Here is a 15,119-nt window from a genome sequence, read left to right on the forward strand (position 1 = left end):
CCCAGACTATCAGGTAGGAGACAAGGTTTGGCTGGCTGCCAAGTTTGCACCCATCAAGGGAACCCAGACATTTCAACCTAGGAACTTAGGACCTTACATCATCAAGGCAATTATCAATCCAGTGGCCGTCAAACTAGACTTACCACCTATCCTACAGATTCACCCAGTATTTCATGTGTCCCTATTAAAAACCGATGCAGCCCGGTACACGGATTGGGACACCACGACTACCCATACTTATTGACGGAGAACCAGAATTCGAAGTCAGAAGCATCTTGGATTCCAAGTATTCGAGGGGAAGGCTATACTGCCTAGTTGATTGGAAAGGATTTGGACCCCAAGACAGATCCTGGGAACCCTGTGAAAACATTCATGCACCATGTCTGATCAGAACATATCATCGCAACTTTCCAACTAAACCAGTGCCGGACAGAAGGAACACCTTGAGAGGGGCCTTGGGGGGGAGTGCTGTCGCGACCCACTTCCTGAAACCCCCCCGGCAGGTCCATGGGCCAGGAGGGATCTCGGCTCGGGCCCCCAACAAGCTTAGACATCCTTTGCCTAGGCCCTCTTGGGGCCAGTCCTGGCGCCTTTGGCGCCAAGCTCATACTTAATGAACTTGTGCTTGGGAACTACTTTATTTCAGTGCCAGTCAACATTGAGGCATCCACATAGCTTGGCTCCTTGGAACCAAGCTATGCCGTATAGTGTTCTGAGTGTGGTAGCCTAGGGACTATTTTACCTGGACTACTTCTTGATGCTATTTAAACCACACCGACTTGGATAATACGCTTTGCGTTACTTTGCAATCCTGCAACTTGACGCTCATTGTGTTCAGTTGCATCTGTGAACCTCGGAAGAACAGCACCTGAAAAATAAAAAGGACATTGTTAATAGCAGCAGCTTACCTGTGATTCCACCGCTTGCTGCCCTCTGCTCCTGCAAACAGTATCCAAGGAACAGCGAGCCTCCTGGACCGTCGGATCTGCAAAAGGAGAGAAACAAGACATTAAACATTTTACAATTGTGCCGGCAGCTTACCTCTCGAGTCGCCCATCGACCAGCACCGCCTTGGGACTTCTTGCTCCGGGTGAGCACCGCAACCTATGGGAACAAAAGACAACAGGTTAGCAAAGGCAAGGCATCATAGCGATGCACATAGCGCCTACTTACCGCATCAAGGTGCTCTCGAAGCACCATCACCTGCCGGTGAGTCCCAATTCAGCAAACGTTCCACAGCGAACTTCCGTGCACCTAAGGAGATAGAAGAGACATTATTTAAATCCAAGAAAGGCATCCAGTATAACAGTAATAAGACCTACCTGAAAGACTCTAAAGGGCCTGCATCAGTGAAGTAACTAGATTGCACTCGCCCACAAAGGACAACGCGCCCCTGCCAAGAAGGCAGGACGGAGAGCACGCCAAAACCCATAACAAGGTGAGGAAAGGTCCGGGGAGGGGCTGCGGGCATACAGCGTGTTGGGAGGCTCTGACCCCAGTTGCCCAGTCTTGAACATTGCCCACCTATTTTCCAGGCAGAACTTCTCTGCTGATTATACCTGGGAGCGGCTGAGAAGGGCACCAAAGTCCCCACAGCTGGGTGGCGTCCCTGTGGATACCAGGAGAGCGTAACAGGGACTCCCAGGACCCCCCCTTGTTTTTTGCACATTTAAGTAACTTTGGGTCTCACACTAAGTTACTAGGGCAATCCAGTCGTGGACCCCTTGCTCACTATTTTTAGAGAGGCACAGCTCCACCCTACTGATGAGGTCCACCCAGACTGAAACACGTGTCTGAGGTTGCTGTTGGTACTCTTGTTAAGAGGAGAATAGCTTAGCATTTCGGTGCTGGACTGCCCTAGGGCAGGACAAAGACTGATATGTTTTAGATATTTCTCCTCTGTGAACGATGGTGAGCTAAAGATTCTGGGTAAGTCTCTCGTAACCGGGACTAATGTCCGGCAGAGGGACTCCCAGGACCCCCCACCCACTGGTTTTTTGCTAAAATGTACAAGGCAATTTGTCAATCCTCTTCTATTAATTATGTGCAGAATATCAGCAGAGTTAATCACTCATCGTTGTGGAATTAGATGCAAAATTGGTAATACATGTACGATTCTCTGCAATAACATAACTTTCAAGACAAATAACACTGAACCACAACTGTGTTAAATTATGTATCGATACAGGTAATCAAAAAAGTTGCTAGTGCAATTTCCCTCCATAAGCAATGTTTTGGAAAATCTATTACACTCACAACAATATTTCATTATGCCCAGAACTCTGATTATCATGATCTACTGACTTATGAAGCCCAGCATTGATTAAAGTGTGTACATCATTTACATTTGAAGAGCCCACCCTCAATTGAAGGCTCTTGCTCACTATCTTCTGCCCTTTTAAGGGGCACCCACATAATTCTCATGTTTTAATTGTCACTAGAAAGGGTAGCCTATTTAGTCCACAGGGCCACCTTGTTTCAAAGTTTTAGTTTAGTACAAGGAATGGGATCATAGGTAAATTGCCCTTCACAATCATTATCTATTGTTGTTGTGACATTTCCACCTTCAATTAGATGGTGTTTATCTTGGAGCGGTTATGTTAGTTTCTGTTGCATTTTTTTCCACTTCAGTTTTTTGTTAGATAATAGAATTTTCCTGTTGTTTTGATCTTTATTTAAATAAACAGTTTTCTCATGTGTCTGACTATCATCCTGCACTGATACCACTGCAATTGCCGATAAAGGATCCCTCATTTGCTCTTCGACTAACGATTGTCAATAGAATACCCTGAACATCTATGTTAGGCTCTGACACAATGGGCCTTAATAAGAGTTTGGAGGTAGCCATGCCGTTTTTAGTGGCATGGTTACCCATCCAACCGGGTACCGGGTCCGGGTTCCAGAAATAGGGAATTACCGGGCCATTCTGACATTGGAGGGCCCGGTAATTCCCTTTCGTGGGACCCGGACCCGGTACATCCCCTTTCCCATTTGAGCCCCCATAGGGCTCAATGGGAATGGGGAGGATGGTAACAACGGCACTTTAATGACAGGCCCGTTATTAGCATCCTGTCTGCTACCGGGTCCCGCTAAGGACGCCTGGTCTGACAGACGTCCTTAGCGAGACCCGCTGCAGACCTTGTAATAGGGCGGCCCGGAATGAATGGTGCCGGTCCCTTACCAGCACTGTTCATTCCGTGGCCGCCTTACTCGTAATGAGGCCCAATGTCACTTTTGCAAAACTGCTGACACATCTCTGGCAAGTACAGATGTATGCATGCGTTGCATGTTAGAGTTGTCAGCCACATCAGCTAATGTAATCTCTTCCATTCCTGAGTGACTAATTATGCGGTTATCAGCATGTACAGACTTTATTAAGACACTTAACAATCCAGGGGACTTACATGATTTCAATGATATGTTTTTCACAAAGCTTAGCCAGCGAGGGAAGTACTTAGTTTGATGCCATCAAGTGCTCGGTATCCTAAGTGTGATTGTTATTGGTTTTCGAATCAAAATATGTCAATAGACCTAGGTTAAGCTTTGTAAACTCTGAGGCAAGTTCAACAGAGCCCGTAACCAACATGCCAATTTCAGACTGAGATGTCTGAATACATTTCGAATTTCGTTTTGAGAGCTTTCCAATGGTGGAAATTGTGCAAAGATGTTTTCTGCTTCGTTTGATGTTAAAACGTTTGAGCTGACATTTACCAATATAGAGATATTGGCAGCCATTGGAGGTTGAAGGGAGAACCAGCATTACGCTTCATAGATTCAGATATATCATGGCCAGCAGCTTAGGGCCAAGACATTGGACGTCTTTGGTTATGGGCCACGGTGGACCTGTGATTGGTAATCCTAATGGGATTCTATCTGGAAAAAGGGATCTTTTTTCCAATTAAGGATCTATGATAGAGACATGCTTTTAAGGTATGGTAAGGTGGTGGTAAGGTAGAAGCAGCAGCCTTGTGCAGTTGGTACAGTGGGTTGTTTTGGTGACCATATAATGGTTTCTTTTCTGGAGTCCAACCTACTAGGCTTATTTAAAACGTTCTTTTCTTTATGACACAAGTTATAATGTGATTGATGCAGAGGTGCTTGCAACTATGGATGAGCAGAATCAACCATTATTGATTTGACTTTTCCCTATTAAGCACTGGGAATTCATAGTGTTATGTACACATGATTTAACAGAGATTATAGCATTGATGTTGGTGTTTTCATTTTTAATCATGTTTTCAGTCAGAACAAGGATTTCATGACATAAATCAACTCTGCTTCCCCAAACAGGGTGCTTCCATGTTTCCACCACCAAGAACCATTACAGAAGATCCGGCATCTCTCATGACGCCAACGTGATGGCGACACACTTTGCACACTTTGTTTACTCCACGTAAGCTGCTTCAATGCTGATCACTTTGTTTTCAAGGACAGGAGGCAGGGATAGTGTGCAAGCTGCATTCTTGCCATCAAGTGATCCATCCACTGGCCACTTGGTGAAAATGGCGGACGGGTCCGTGTGTATCCAAAATGGCTCAGAACAGTTCTTTGCTCTTGTAGACATTGATCAGCAATTTGTAAAGGAGAAACAGTTTTTAACTCATTTGAAATTATATTAAAACACGCCCACTATTGCTGTCATTCAATAATGTCATTTAAACCTACGAACCTTATTGATATAGGTAATAATACACACTTTTTACAGGAACAATTCACTATACCAGTTGATTCTAACCAAAGATCAATTAAATTGAATGCTGGTGTGAGCCACACTACTTACCGGTTGTCTGCCATATTGGAAAGTGCTTCAGGTTTATCAGCCACAGATGTCTTCAGGTGTCTCATAAATCTTACCCACTTGACAACTTCCTTTTACTTCAGGTACCAGAATTGCTCTCCCTGATCGTAGTAACATATCTCAAAGAGCCATTTAAAGATTCAATATTTTTGCCACACATAACTTTAGTACCGTACCCTGAGGCCACAGGCGTGTACGTGTTATAAAAATTAAAATAAATAAATACAATTCTGCAGAACATTACTATTCGTAGATGGATAAGACATTCATTATGGTCGATCCACATTGCTTTAATTATAGCTAGAAACCTTACCATGCAAATATACCAGTCAACAGGTGTGACCATCTGCTAAAAGGTATGAGAACATGTACTCTTTATAATGTGCATCGTCTGTAGGTACTTTTTAAAATGGCTGCTTTTTTCAAATTAATTAGATATGTGTGTTTCTGTTAACTCAGTCAGATTTCAGGATCCTTAGATTATCGAGTTAATGGCCCTCTTTACAACACCGGGGCTAAGCTATGGCGCTATTAGCACCATGGTTGGTGCCGGTGTTGTAACGAGTCCGCCATGGTGAAATGGGGAAATACCGCCCCATTCCAAGGTTGGCAGGGCGGTATTTCCCCATTTCACCATGGCCCTTCCCCTTTCCCATTTTTGCCCCATAGGGCTCAATGGGAATGGGGAAGGCGGCAATTACGGTACCGCAAATTGCGGTACCGTAATTGCATGCAAGGTCCCTTTGCGGGTCCCTACTTTAACGGCTGGTCCAGACCAGCCGTTCAGGTCGGGACCCGCAAAGGGACCTCGTACTAAGGCGCTAAGTGGTTAACAGCTCCGCAGCCTTTTACGGCGCCGTTAACCACTTAGCGCCTGGGTCGTAATGAGGCCCAATGTAATTTGCACAATGCAATATTTTGCTCACAGTAAGCTCAGTTATCAAATAGGCATTTATTGCATGGCCATCATTAATAGAACAACCCTTTGGGTTCAAGGCTCTGCATAGATTTTCATATCACACAAGATGTTGGTTTCGATTCCTTTTTTTTGGACTAACTGAAAAGACTATGCCAAGATGGAAACAAATCAGTAGCTTTCAAAGTCCCACACACTTCTTCGTCAGATGTTGCAGAGTGAAATCATGAGTGAGAGAAAGCCACAGTGCAGATCATTCTTAAAGCGAGGGGGGAAAAAGGAACACCCTCAACTTCATTGGCTGATGGAACGTTATGCCTGGAATGTTGGCCTGGAATTGCTCTCATCTGAAAGACCATAACAGTTGCATTGAACCAAAAAAAGGAAAAAACAAATCCCGTCCACATGCAACAGTTAAGTTAGGTCCAGACAATCTTGAGATGGGCTCTGCAGGTTTCCTAAAACTACTGGTGTTATATTAAAAGGCAACTTGAAGGGTGAGGTTTGAAAGCACATTATTAGAAAACAGGGTCAGTATTTCATGTGGAGTCTAAAACATCGTTTGCAGCCTCATTGTAGTCCCAGGACAAAGTACATTTCCTGGCAAAACTGTCATATGTTAATCAGTGTTTTTTTTTTTAGTTTTGCCCATTAGTTGTTTCTGAAAGCGTCGCCTATATTCTGAAAATATTGTCATATGAAGTAAAGATAGGAACGGGATGAACTGTAAGGAGGGGCATACAGTCTGCAGCTGTTGTTTAGTTACTCCCCCAGCCTTTTGATCACCCATAGCCATACTAGTACCTTTAACCGTTGCCGCTCCCTGCCTGCTCCATCCCACCCAAAGCACATCCCCCTGGGTTCTCTCTGAGTCTAGCTCTCTGCTTTCCTCACAGCCTTCTGAAAGATATTGGGTTCATTGCAGCAATAAAGCAACTAAACCTGATACTGATGTATAGGAAACTGTCTTTCTGAGTGTGCAGTAATCAATTGCACTTATACACATGATGTGTGTCATTGCACTGACTTGCTGCTAAAAACAAACCTTGGTAAAGCCAGCAGTCTTGGCTCTTCTATAGGCATTTGCCAGCCTCTGCCGTAATATGCCTAGGTTCTAGGATCATTGCAAGCTATGGCCATCTTATCACTAGGTAGTGGCATCATGGCGGTGCCTGCATAATGCGGCTCTCGGGCCTACATGAACGCTGTTATCTTTGCCAATGCTTGGCACTGATATGTCTTCACTGCCACATGGATATTCATTAAGTGTAACCCGTCTTTACGGCATAGCAGCCTCCTATAAAATTGCATCCATCTATGTGGGATTATTTTCTCTACTTGTTAAGTGATGCAGATTTTGTAATGCTTAGGTCAACGACTGGGGAAGAGAGATCATTTAAAATCAAGCCCTCGACTCCATCACAGATATAAGGAGGACACTGACATGTCGATAGACATGGAACATTTCACAACTCTGTGAATAAAGTGCTTTTATGTGTACAGATCTTTTGAAGGATGCGCTTCTTGCTGTGGTTGCAGTTTTTCTAGCTGCTATATATTCAATTCAGTTCAATCCAATAATGCATAAGTGGCAAGCCTCATGGAGCTGTAAGTATTGACAAAGCTTGTACAGTAACTTGTAACCTAAACACTGTAATATATCTGTGATCTAAAGTGTCTGATAGGGTTGCAGGTTTTCATATTTTCTGCTGCTTTTTCTACTGTTACTGAGTTTTCACCTGGCAGGTTTATAATTTTTGCTCATGTTTGAGCTTTTTGAAGCTATTGATCTTTAAGGGAAATTCTTCAATTTTATTTTTCTTGTCTTCGCATATTGGGTGTAAGAGGACACGATCTTCTTTTTACACAAGGTCGGGGTCCCATGGGTGGCAATTCTGGTCTTGCTTTCAAAAACTGCATGTGCGGGCCACTCTTAATTTCTAGTTTGTGGTCGTTGACCCTGTGTTTAGTCATTACCTGCATGTGTTGTGGGTCTATTATTCTAAGAAGAGAGGCTTCTAGGCTGTATTGTCTTCTATTCAGCACATGATACCATGTCATTGATGTGGTGGCCTGAAGGAAAACAGGACACAGGTAGTGCTGGACACAGTGTTTATTTGGACACCTTCATAAACTTGCTGAACTGGGAATAAGTGAAGTCCATGGTAGGGGCAGAAACTGTACTCACATAGGTATGCAGTCCAATGCATGCAGTTACTTCACTGCCTGCTGTGTGTGCATAGGGTGCACACATCACACATCCAGAGCACCCAGGTGGCTGCCCTCAGCAATGGCATTACGCTCTGGGTGTGATGGCCTCACGTGTCAGGGCCTCAGGATAATTAAGCTCCATGAACAGGAGGAGCGCTGGGGCGGTGTGTCTTTATCACTCTCCGCCGGGTTCTGCCACCTCGGACGTTCTACACGCGCTGCGCACTCTCACTTCTCGCGAGATTGCTTTCCCGCTATCTCGCGAGGCTACGTCCCCACAATTGAGTTGTATGTCTGAGTCTGGGCTTCTTCATCGGGTGATGTATCTCTGTTTGTTACTTCCATGATGAAGTAATTCCAGGCTCTTTTCACTTCCATGGGGAGGATCGGTCTCGCTTCCATGCAGCTTCTGCTGTGTTTAGCAGCTCGTTTTCACTTTGGTTTAGAGAGCTTTAGAAGGACCTGTTGATGTTTTTCTTCAAATGTGTTTCAAACTTTGCTGTTCATGTCTCGATCTCTGTCAGTAATGTGTGCCACCCGTGTTCTGCTCTGCAATTCTTTTGGGCAGCTTTCATGTGGTATCAATAGGGTGACACCCTATCCATGGAAACTTAAAAACCCACCCAAAATGATTACACACAATTAGCGTTTGGCTTTTGGCTTTTGGGTGTGTTTTTGTTAGTCTCTGACAAACTTAAGTTTAATAATTTAGCTCATAACAAACCCACCTTCAAACCCTGAGACATGGAGCAAGCTGGTTTGCAATGGCAATTTCTTTTACTAAATAAATATTTTATCAAATGAAACTGGAAGGTGATTCCCCATTACAATGAGAGTGCACACACAACCCAATATAAAACAGGTCTATGTTCACCGTACTATAAATGTATGCACACAAATTAACATTAACTTTGTGTTAAGAGAATCCATTAAAATTTATTTTCAGAGAATTATCCCTACTTTAAGCTCACATCAATGATGAAATCAAAATGTGAATCAGTGCTCAGAATAAATCTTCCAACAAAACAATGTTGTTGCAGGTATAGCTCAAAATACAAATATGTTTCTCCAACTCTCAGGCTGATTCAAATCTTAAATGTTCAACACTATCTATGACAAACTATTGGTTCCTAGCTCGGGAATAGATACTACTTGACTGCATCTTTTATGACGTTGGACTTGTATTAAACGATTATATAGGCTTGGGTTTCTCAGATTTTCTGGTGCTTGTGAACTACTGGGACAGTGAGTCTTAACTCACTCACTGCTTTCAAGAGACAGGTAATTTCAATGTGTTCACTAAGGAATACTTTAAATTACTTTATTGACTATGACATGTGCCAATCAAAGGTATTGTTGTTCTACATTAAATTTGAGATGTCTAAAGCTTTCAGGGATCCTAAATTGCAGGTGATAGGCCTAATACAATGAAGCTGCCTAGGGTGTCAGCTTTAATTATAAATGACGAAGCAAACACACATTGCACTATATTCCATTTTTCAGTGATATAAACTTTATACAGTGATATCAAAATAATGTTGAATGCTATCTGGGTTTGAATTAGCTCTCTGAATAATGTCTAAATATTATTGTGGCATGGTTACTCAATTTTTGTCTGTCTTTCAAAGACCCATGACAGGTGAGGACAACAACTGGCTATGGCAGCTCCATCGGGTAAGCTCTCCCTCTGTCTGTGTATCTGCTCCAAACCCCGCCTCAGCTAATCTTGACATGCTCTGGAAAAGGCCTTTACATTTAGTGCAATCTGGATAAGGCCCTTTAAAGGTATTTGACCATCAGCTGCATCCAGTTATAATCCAATCTGCTTTCTCTACTTTCTGAACAATGTTGGACAGGCTCTATCACTGCTCCGATTTACCAAAATTCCCTCTTCTTCATGTATGTTTGAGTTCAAATACCAAGCAAACTCCATCCATATGGTGAAGGTAAGTATGAGTGTATTTGATTAGTTACCAGGCCCAAGGGAAAATGACACATCTAGCATCAAATTCTTTTCGATTGGCTCTTTCACATAAAACGGCCGATGGAGCTGCCCAAAGCCAGTGGGCCTCATTACGACCCAGGCGGTAAGGGGTTTACGGCAGCGTAAACAGCGCCGACCCTTACCGCCTGATTCCGAGGTCCCTTAGCGCCATGGAGGATTTAACACCTGCTTTTAGCAGGTGTTAAAATCCATGGCGCTAAGGGACCTTGTTGTTAATTACGCCACCGGAATTTTCGGTAGCCTAATTAACGCCTTCCCCACTCCCATTATGCCCTATGGGGCAAAAATGGGAATGGGGAAGGGTAAATGGGGATTGGGGATTTACCGCCCCGCCAACCTCGGAATGGGGCGGTAAGTCCGCCAACCACCATGGCGTAAACATAGTTTACACCATGGTGGTAAAGGTACGACCCAGGCGGTAACTTACCGCCTGGGTCGTAATGAGGCCCAGTGTCTTTCATACATTCTGGTTTCATATCCTACTCAGCCATCCCCCAGCATATGACATAGTTGAATCACAGACTTTACACAGAATAATTCCATAAATGTATAACTATTGTTTCTGTGTATCTCACAATTTACAAAAACACATTTATGTAGGTCTCTCACTATTTAATCTACACCACAATTTGTCTCATCTCTCTAGAAGGTGTCATTGCAAAGTTATAATTGTGACAAAGAAAGTTGTTACACCACAAACCATGCACATGTCCCTAAATATTGAGGGCCATCTAGTTGTGAGATTAAATTTAGCTAAAGATGTGAGTTACCAGTCATGGTAGTTGGATTATCCACTCCCATCAATGAGAGTATGTCATTCTTGAAATTGATTGTTAACCATTTATTCCATATTCCAAACGCAAAAGAGAAAACCATATGTGGGTTGAAAAATTGCCCAAATGCCAACACATGCTTTGACCTATTAATGGTCTTTGTCAAGACTGGGCTAACTGTATGAAAGTAAAATTAACATCCGTGTTACACATCATAATCAGCATATGAAAACAATCAATAAAATGAAAATGGTATGGGAGAGAGGATGAAGAGACACATTAATTACAGAATTCTAAAAGTGCCAATTTGTGAAATACATAGAGATACAATTCATACGGATTTGTGTTCCATTTGTGCCCAATTGCCAGCAGTGTCCCAATATCACTACTGGGTGTGCACAGTATTATTGAAGACTGAACTCAATGTCGGGTCGGTGTGCTGATTATAGTGTCTAGTTCCTAGCTTGAGCTTTCACTAGCACCTGAAGATGTGTTATCGGATGAAATAGATAAAAAAAACAGTATTAAATATGTCCTGATTAGGCTCACCTTGTTAGAAAAGCAAGAATAACGCTCATGGGAATGGCTTTCCCCGACTAGAATATCAATAATCAGGTGATCTGTCCTGAGAAACAAAAAACCACTTTGTTTTGGAATCGCCTTTCCAGCTCCCTATTCATTGCTGGCTGTATGTTATATTGTGGGAAGACTAAAAGAGGACATGTTGTCAACGATGCTCTATTAATTCCTAGTGTGGCACAGTTGAAAAGTAAGCACTGTGCAAAATAATAGATATTAACATCTGCTACCTGTAAAGCACACACCATTATCTCCTGCATGCATAATGCCCAATCCAAATTTACCTTATTACATGGTTAATCCGTTCAACGAAAATATGAAGAAACATTGAACTCCCATTATTAAATTCACGTGTTGCAAGAAAAGAGATTTGGTGCACACATTAAAGCCAGAGTGTTAGCTTACCCATCCCTTTTGGGTTTGAAGATATATGTCTCCCAATTAAGAAGAGAACTCTGCAGAATTGGCATCCTGCGTGCGGTCACCGCAGGTGCCATTTTCACAGACTTGTATTATACATACAGTGATGTCACACACATTAACAATACTTTTCTGATGACATCTAGTAGCATGTACTGGTAAGTTAACGTCTGCAGGTTTCCTATACATACACGTTTTAAGACTGGTGTTATCTACATTATAATTGTTCTTTTATAACATGTTTAATACCAGCGAATGTTTTCTAAGTGCAGGATTGAGATTTGAATCTGTGTTGCAATGTGTTGTCTTGTTTCTAAGACAAATGCGTTACCCCCTGAGCTATCCTTCCTCCCTGAATATGTTGGTCTATAAAGTCAATACCACTTTTGTCACTATGAGATACCAAAAGCATTGGTGTTCAATATGTTGAAAATGTTATCAAGCTCACTCTGGCCCCCCTTCGATATCATCAATAGGTCATCAATATATCTTTGCCAAATAATGACATTCGATTCTAAGTCTGGTTGTTGATAAACATGTAAGTCTTCAAACTGTCCCATGAACAAATTTTCCAAAGACGGGGCATCCTGGTCCCCAATGAGACCCCCTTTATTGCCAATGTGAATTGTAACATCTACTTCCGCATGATTGCGTGGGTGTAGTATGAGGCTGAGCTTTTTCTGAATGTATACTCTAAGGCCTGTAGAGCCAGATTGTGCTCTACGGATGTGTAAAGAGTTGTCACATCCATTGCCAGTAGAATGATATCTTTAATAATCATGATCACCTGAGTCGAGTCTCTTAAGTAGGATGGTAATATGTAGACAAGGTTTAATGATGGTGTCCAAATATTCTGACATTTTCTCAGTCACCCAGGCAATGCCACTCATGATAGGTCTGACCTCAGGAAATATATCAAAATCTTTATGTATTATGGGCAAGAACAGATTGCAAGCATGGTGGGTTCGGCAACTGTTCGAAATTATTTTCTGAGTCTGTCAGTAGGCCTTGTCTGTACCACTTCAAAATGAAATGTGACATCTTGAATTTAACTGAATTGTTGGGATCGGTGGTTAGTTTCTGGTATCATCCCAGAGTATTAAGATGTGAGTTCGCCATCTCAATATGATCTTTGATGTTCTTGATCACAATGTTCCCCCTTTTATCTGCTCCTTTAATGACAATACTGGGGTTTCTAGACACATTCTGTAAAGATTTGAATTCCACTGAATTGAGATCATTAAAAGGGCACGCCTGCCTATGGCCTTGGTTGTCTATCAATGTATTGATGTCTTGCATGACAGCCTTATGGAAAGTGTCTATGACACTATATGTTGGTGGGATAAATTCGGATCTCAGTATGAGTTCCTGCATTTCTAGGTTTTTGGATATAACATCTAGTTCACACAGTGTTTCCAAAATACTAATGTCCCTTTATTCCTCCACAGATAGCAAATGGGTATTTTCAATATCTTGAATAGTCAGTCGCTATTCAGTGCAATATCTTCTGTTAGCTCAGCTTGTCTACACTTGTTGAGAAAACATTTTTTCAGCTTAAGGTTTCTTGTAAATTTAAACAAGTCTATCTGGAGGTTGACTAAGTCACCAGCTGTTGATGATGCAAGTGATGATCCTTTGTTTAGCACTGCCATTTGTACTGATGTTAATGATATTGTCTGATAAGTAAATAACTCAATTGATCATCCCCTTTTCCTCAGTTGCTCCCTGTAACTTGCTTGTGTTACCCTCCTTGTTTGTTCTTCTCAATTGTCTGTGTTGTCTCTGTCTTCCCCTCTTCCCTCTTCTCCTCTGCCATGTGCTGGTATATCTTTTGTTATAGGATCCTGAAACCTGACCTGTTTGAAATTTTCAGCATTTAAACATTTTGCACTGCAGTGTGCAACTGTGAAGGGCAAAAGGCGGCGTGTACGACAGCTTTTGCCCTGTAAATTTGCATCCTGCACTGCAAATGATGACATTTTGGCGGCGTGGAGACATTTATGTTACAGTGTAAACGTAATGGTTACCCGGCACCAAATTACTCATTTCTAGAAAATGAGCACATCTACGTGCACAGATATTATGATTCGGATGTGTTGGCCACGCCCCGCATTTGGCAAATTAGATGGCTAGAATGTTAACGCCACTATGATTATCCGGGTCATGGGATGTTCTTCGTACTGTGCCCTACAGCTATTGGGTACAAAGTGCCTTACGCTGCTTTCTGTTGTGCAGAGGGGCCACCGCCAGCCACTCGTAGTCCTTGATATCTATAACTTAACACATATTTCTCAGAAACGTGATTTTGGTGTCAGGCTACTCAAGCTGGCCCACAGGCCAGTAAGGTACTGGCCGCCTGGCTAGTGAGGGATACTTTACTGGGACAATTTGGGAATTGTAAAGAATTGAAGCACCAGGCAACTGACAATATTACTGATTCAATGCACAATAAAAATGCGAAATAATCGAATCGGAAAAGACTGCAGTGGAATTTTGTGAAGTGGAAACCTTTGCTTTACCATAATATCGATCCGCTTTCCCCCTAACTGCGACCCCCGCTCCCTACTTACCTTAGCTTATTGCCACATTCCTTCTCTCCCGCCCGATCCTCCTGTCACCCTCCCTCTGTGACGTGTGTCTCCTACCCCTGAAATGGGTAGGGACTCTTCATTTAAAATATATATTTTTTTAAAAACATCTTGTTCCTTGCTGCACTCCTTTCTCAGGAAGCGGAAGACACCCCCTACAAACCCCAAGTCCCATTATATTAAACATGGGAAGCGGGGGACACTCACGCAACCCCTGTTCAAAATAATGGCATTCGTTTTTTTTTCATGCCAAATCCAAATTTTTGTGCGTTCTGCATTTTGCACACGACATTTTTGGTCAATTCGTAAAAATGCACTGCTTGCTGCCTATTTTGCCAAAAATGTGTCTTCTGAAATTTCTCTAAGAGGATCATTTTGTAAAAATCGGAATTTGCCTGCAGGGGACAACCTACGTTTGCACTTACGTGCTATGAGGGTCCTCTACAGGCAATTTCCGTCGCTCTCAAAGCGGAGAGTAAAACTAACAAGTAAAAGGAGGCAAAATCACATTTACGCTTCAATTTTACTCTCTGCTTTGGGAGATATAAAACACCCTGAGCGCTGTGCAGATTTCTTTATAATGGATTTCATTGGAGTCTGATACTCACTAGCAGGTGCTAATGTGAAACATATTGTCATTTTACGCCCGCCTGCATGAAAATCTCGTGCAGGCGTAAAATGAAGTGCTTTCCTGGGACGAAGGAGGAAAGCAAAGCAGCGATGCTCTATCCACTTTGCTGCCCCCCTACACCTCAGGATGACTGTGAAATGGGCTGGACAGGAACTTAATGAAAAGGTATTGGCAAGGATGTCATTTCACCAAAATGCC

Source organism: Ambystoma mexicanum, chromosome 11 (assembly GCF_040938575.1).
Source record: "Ambystoma mexicanum isolate Mex_15411 chromosome 11, UKY_AmexF1_1, whole genome shotgun sequence".
NCBI classification, from domain to species: Eukaryota; Metazoa; Chordata; class Amphibia; order Caudata; family Ambystomatidae; genus Ambystoma; species Ambystoma mexicanum.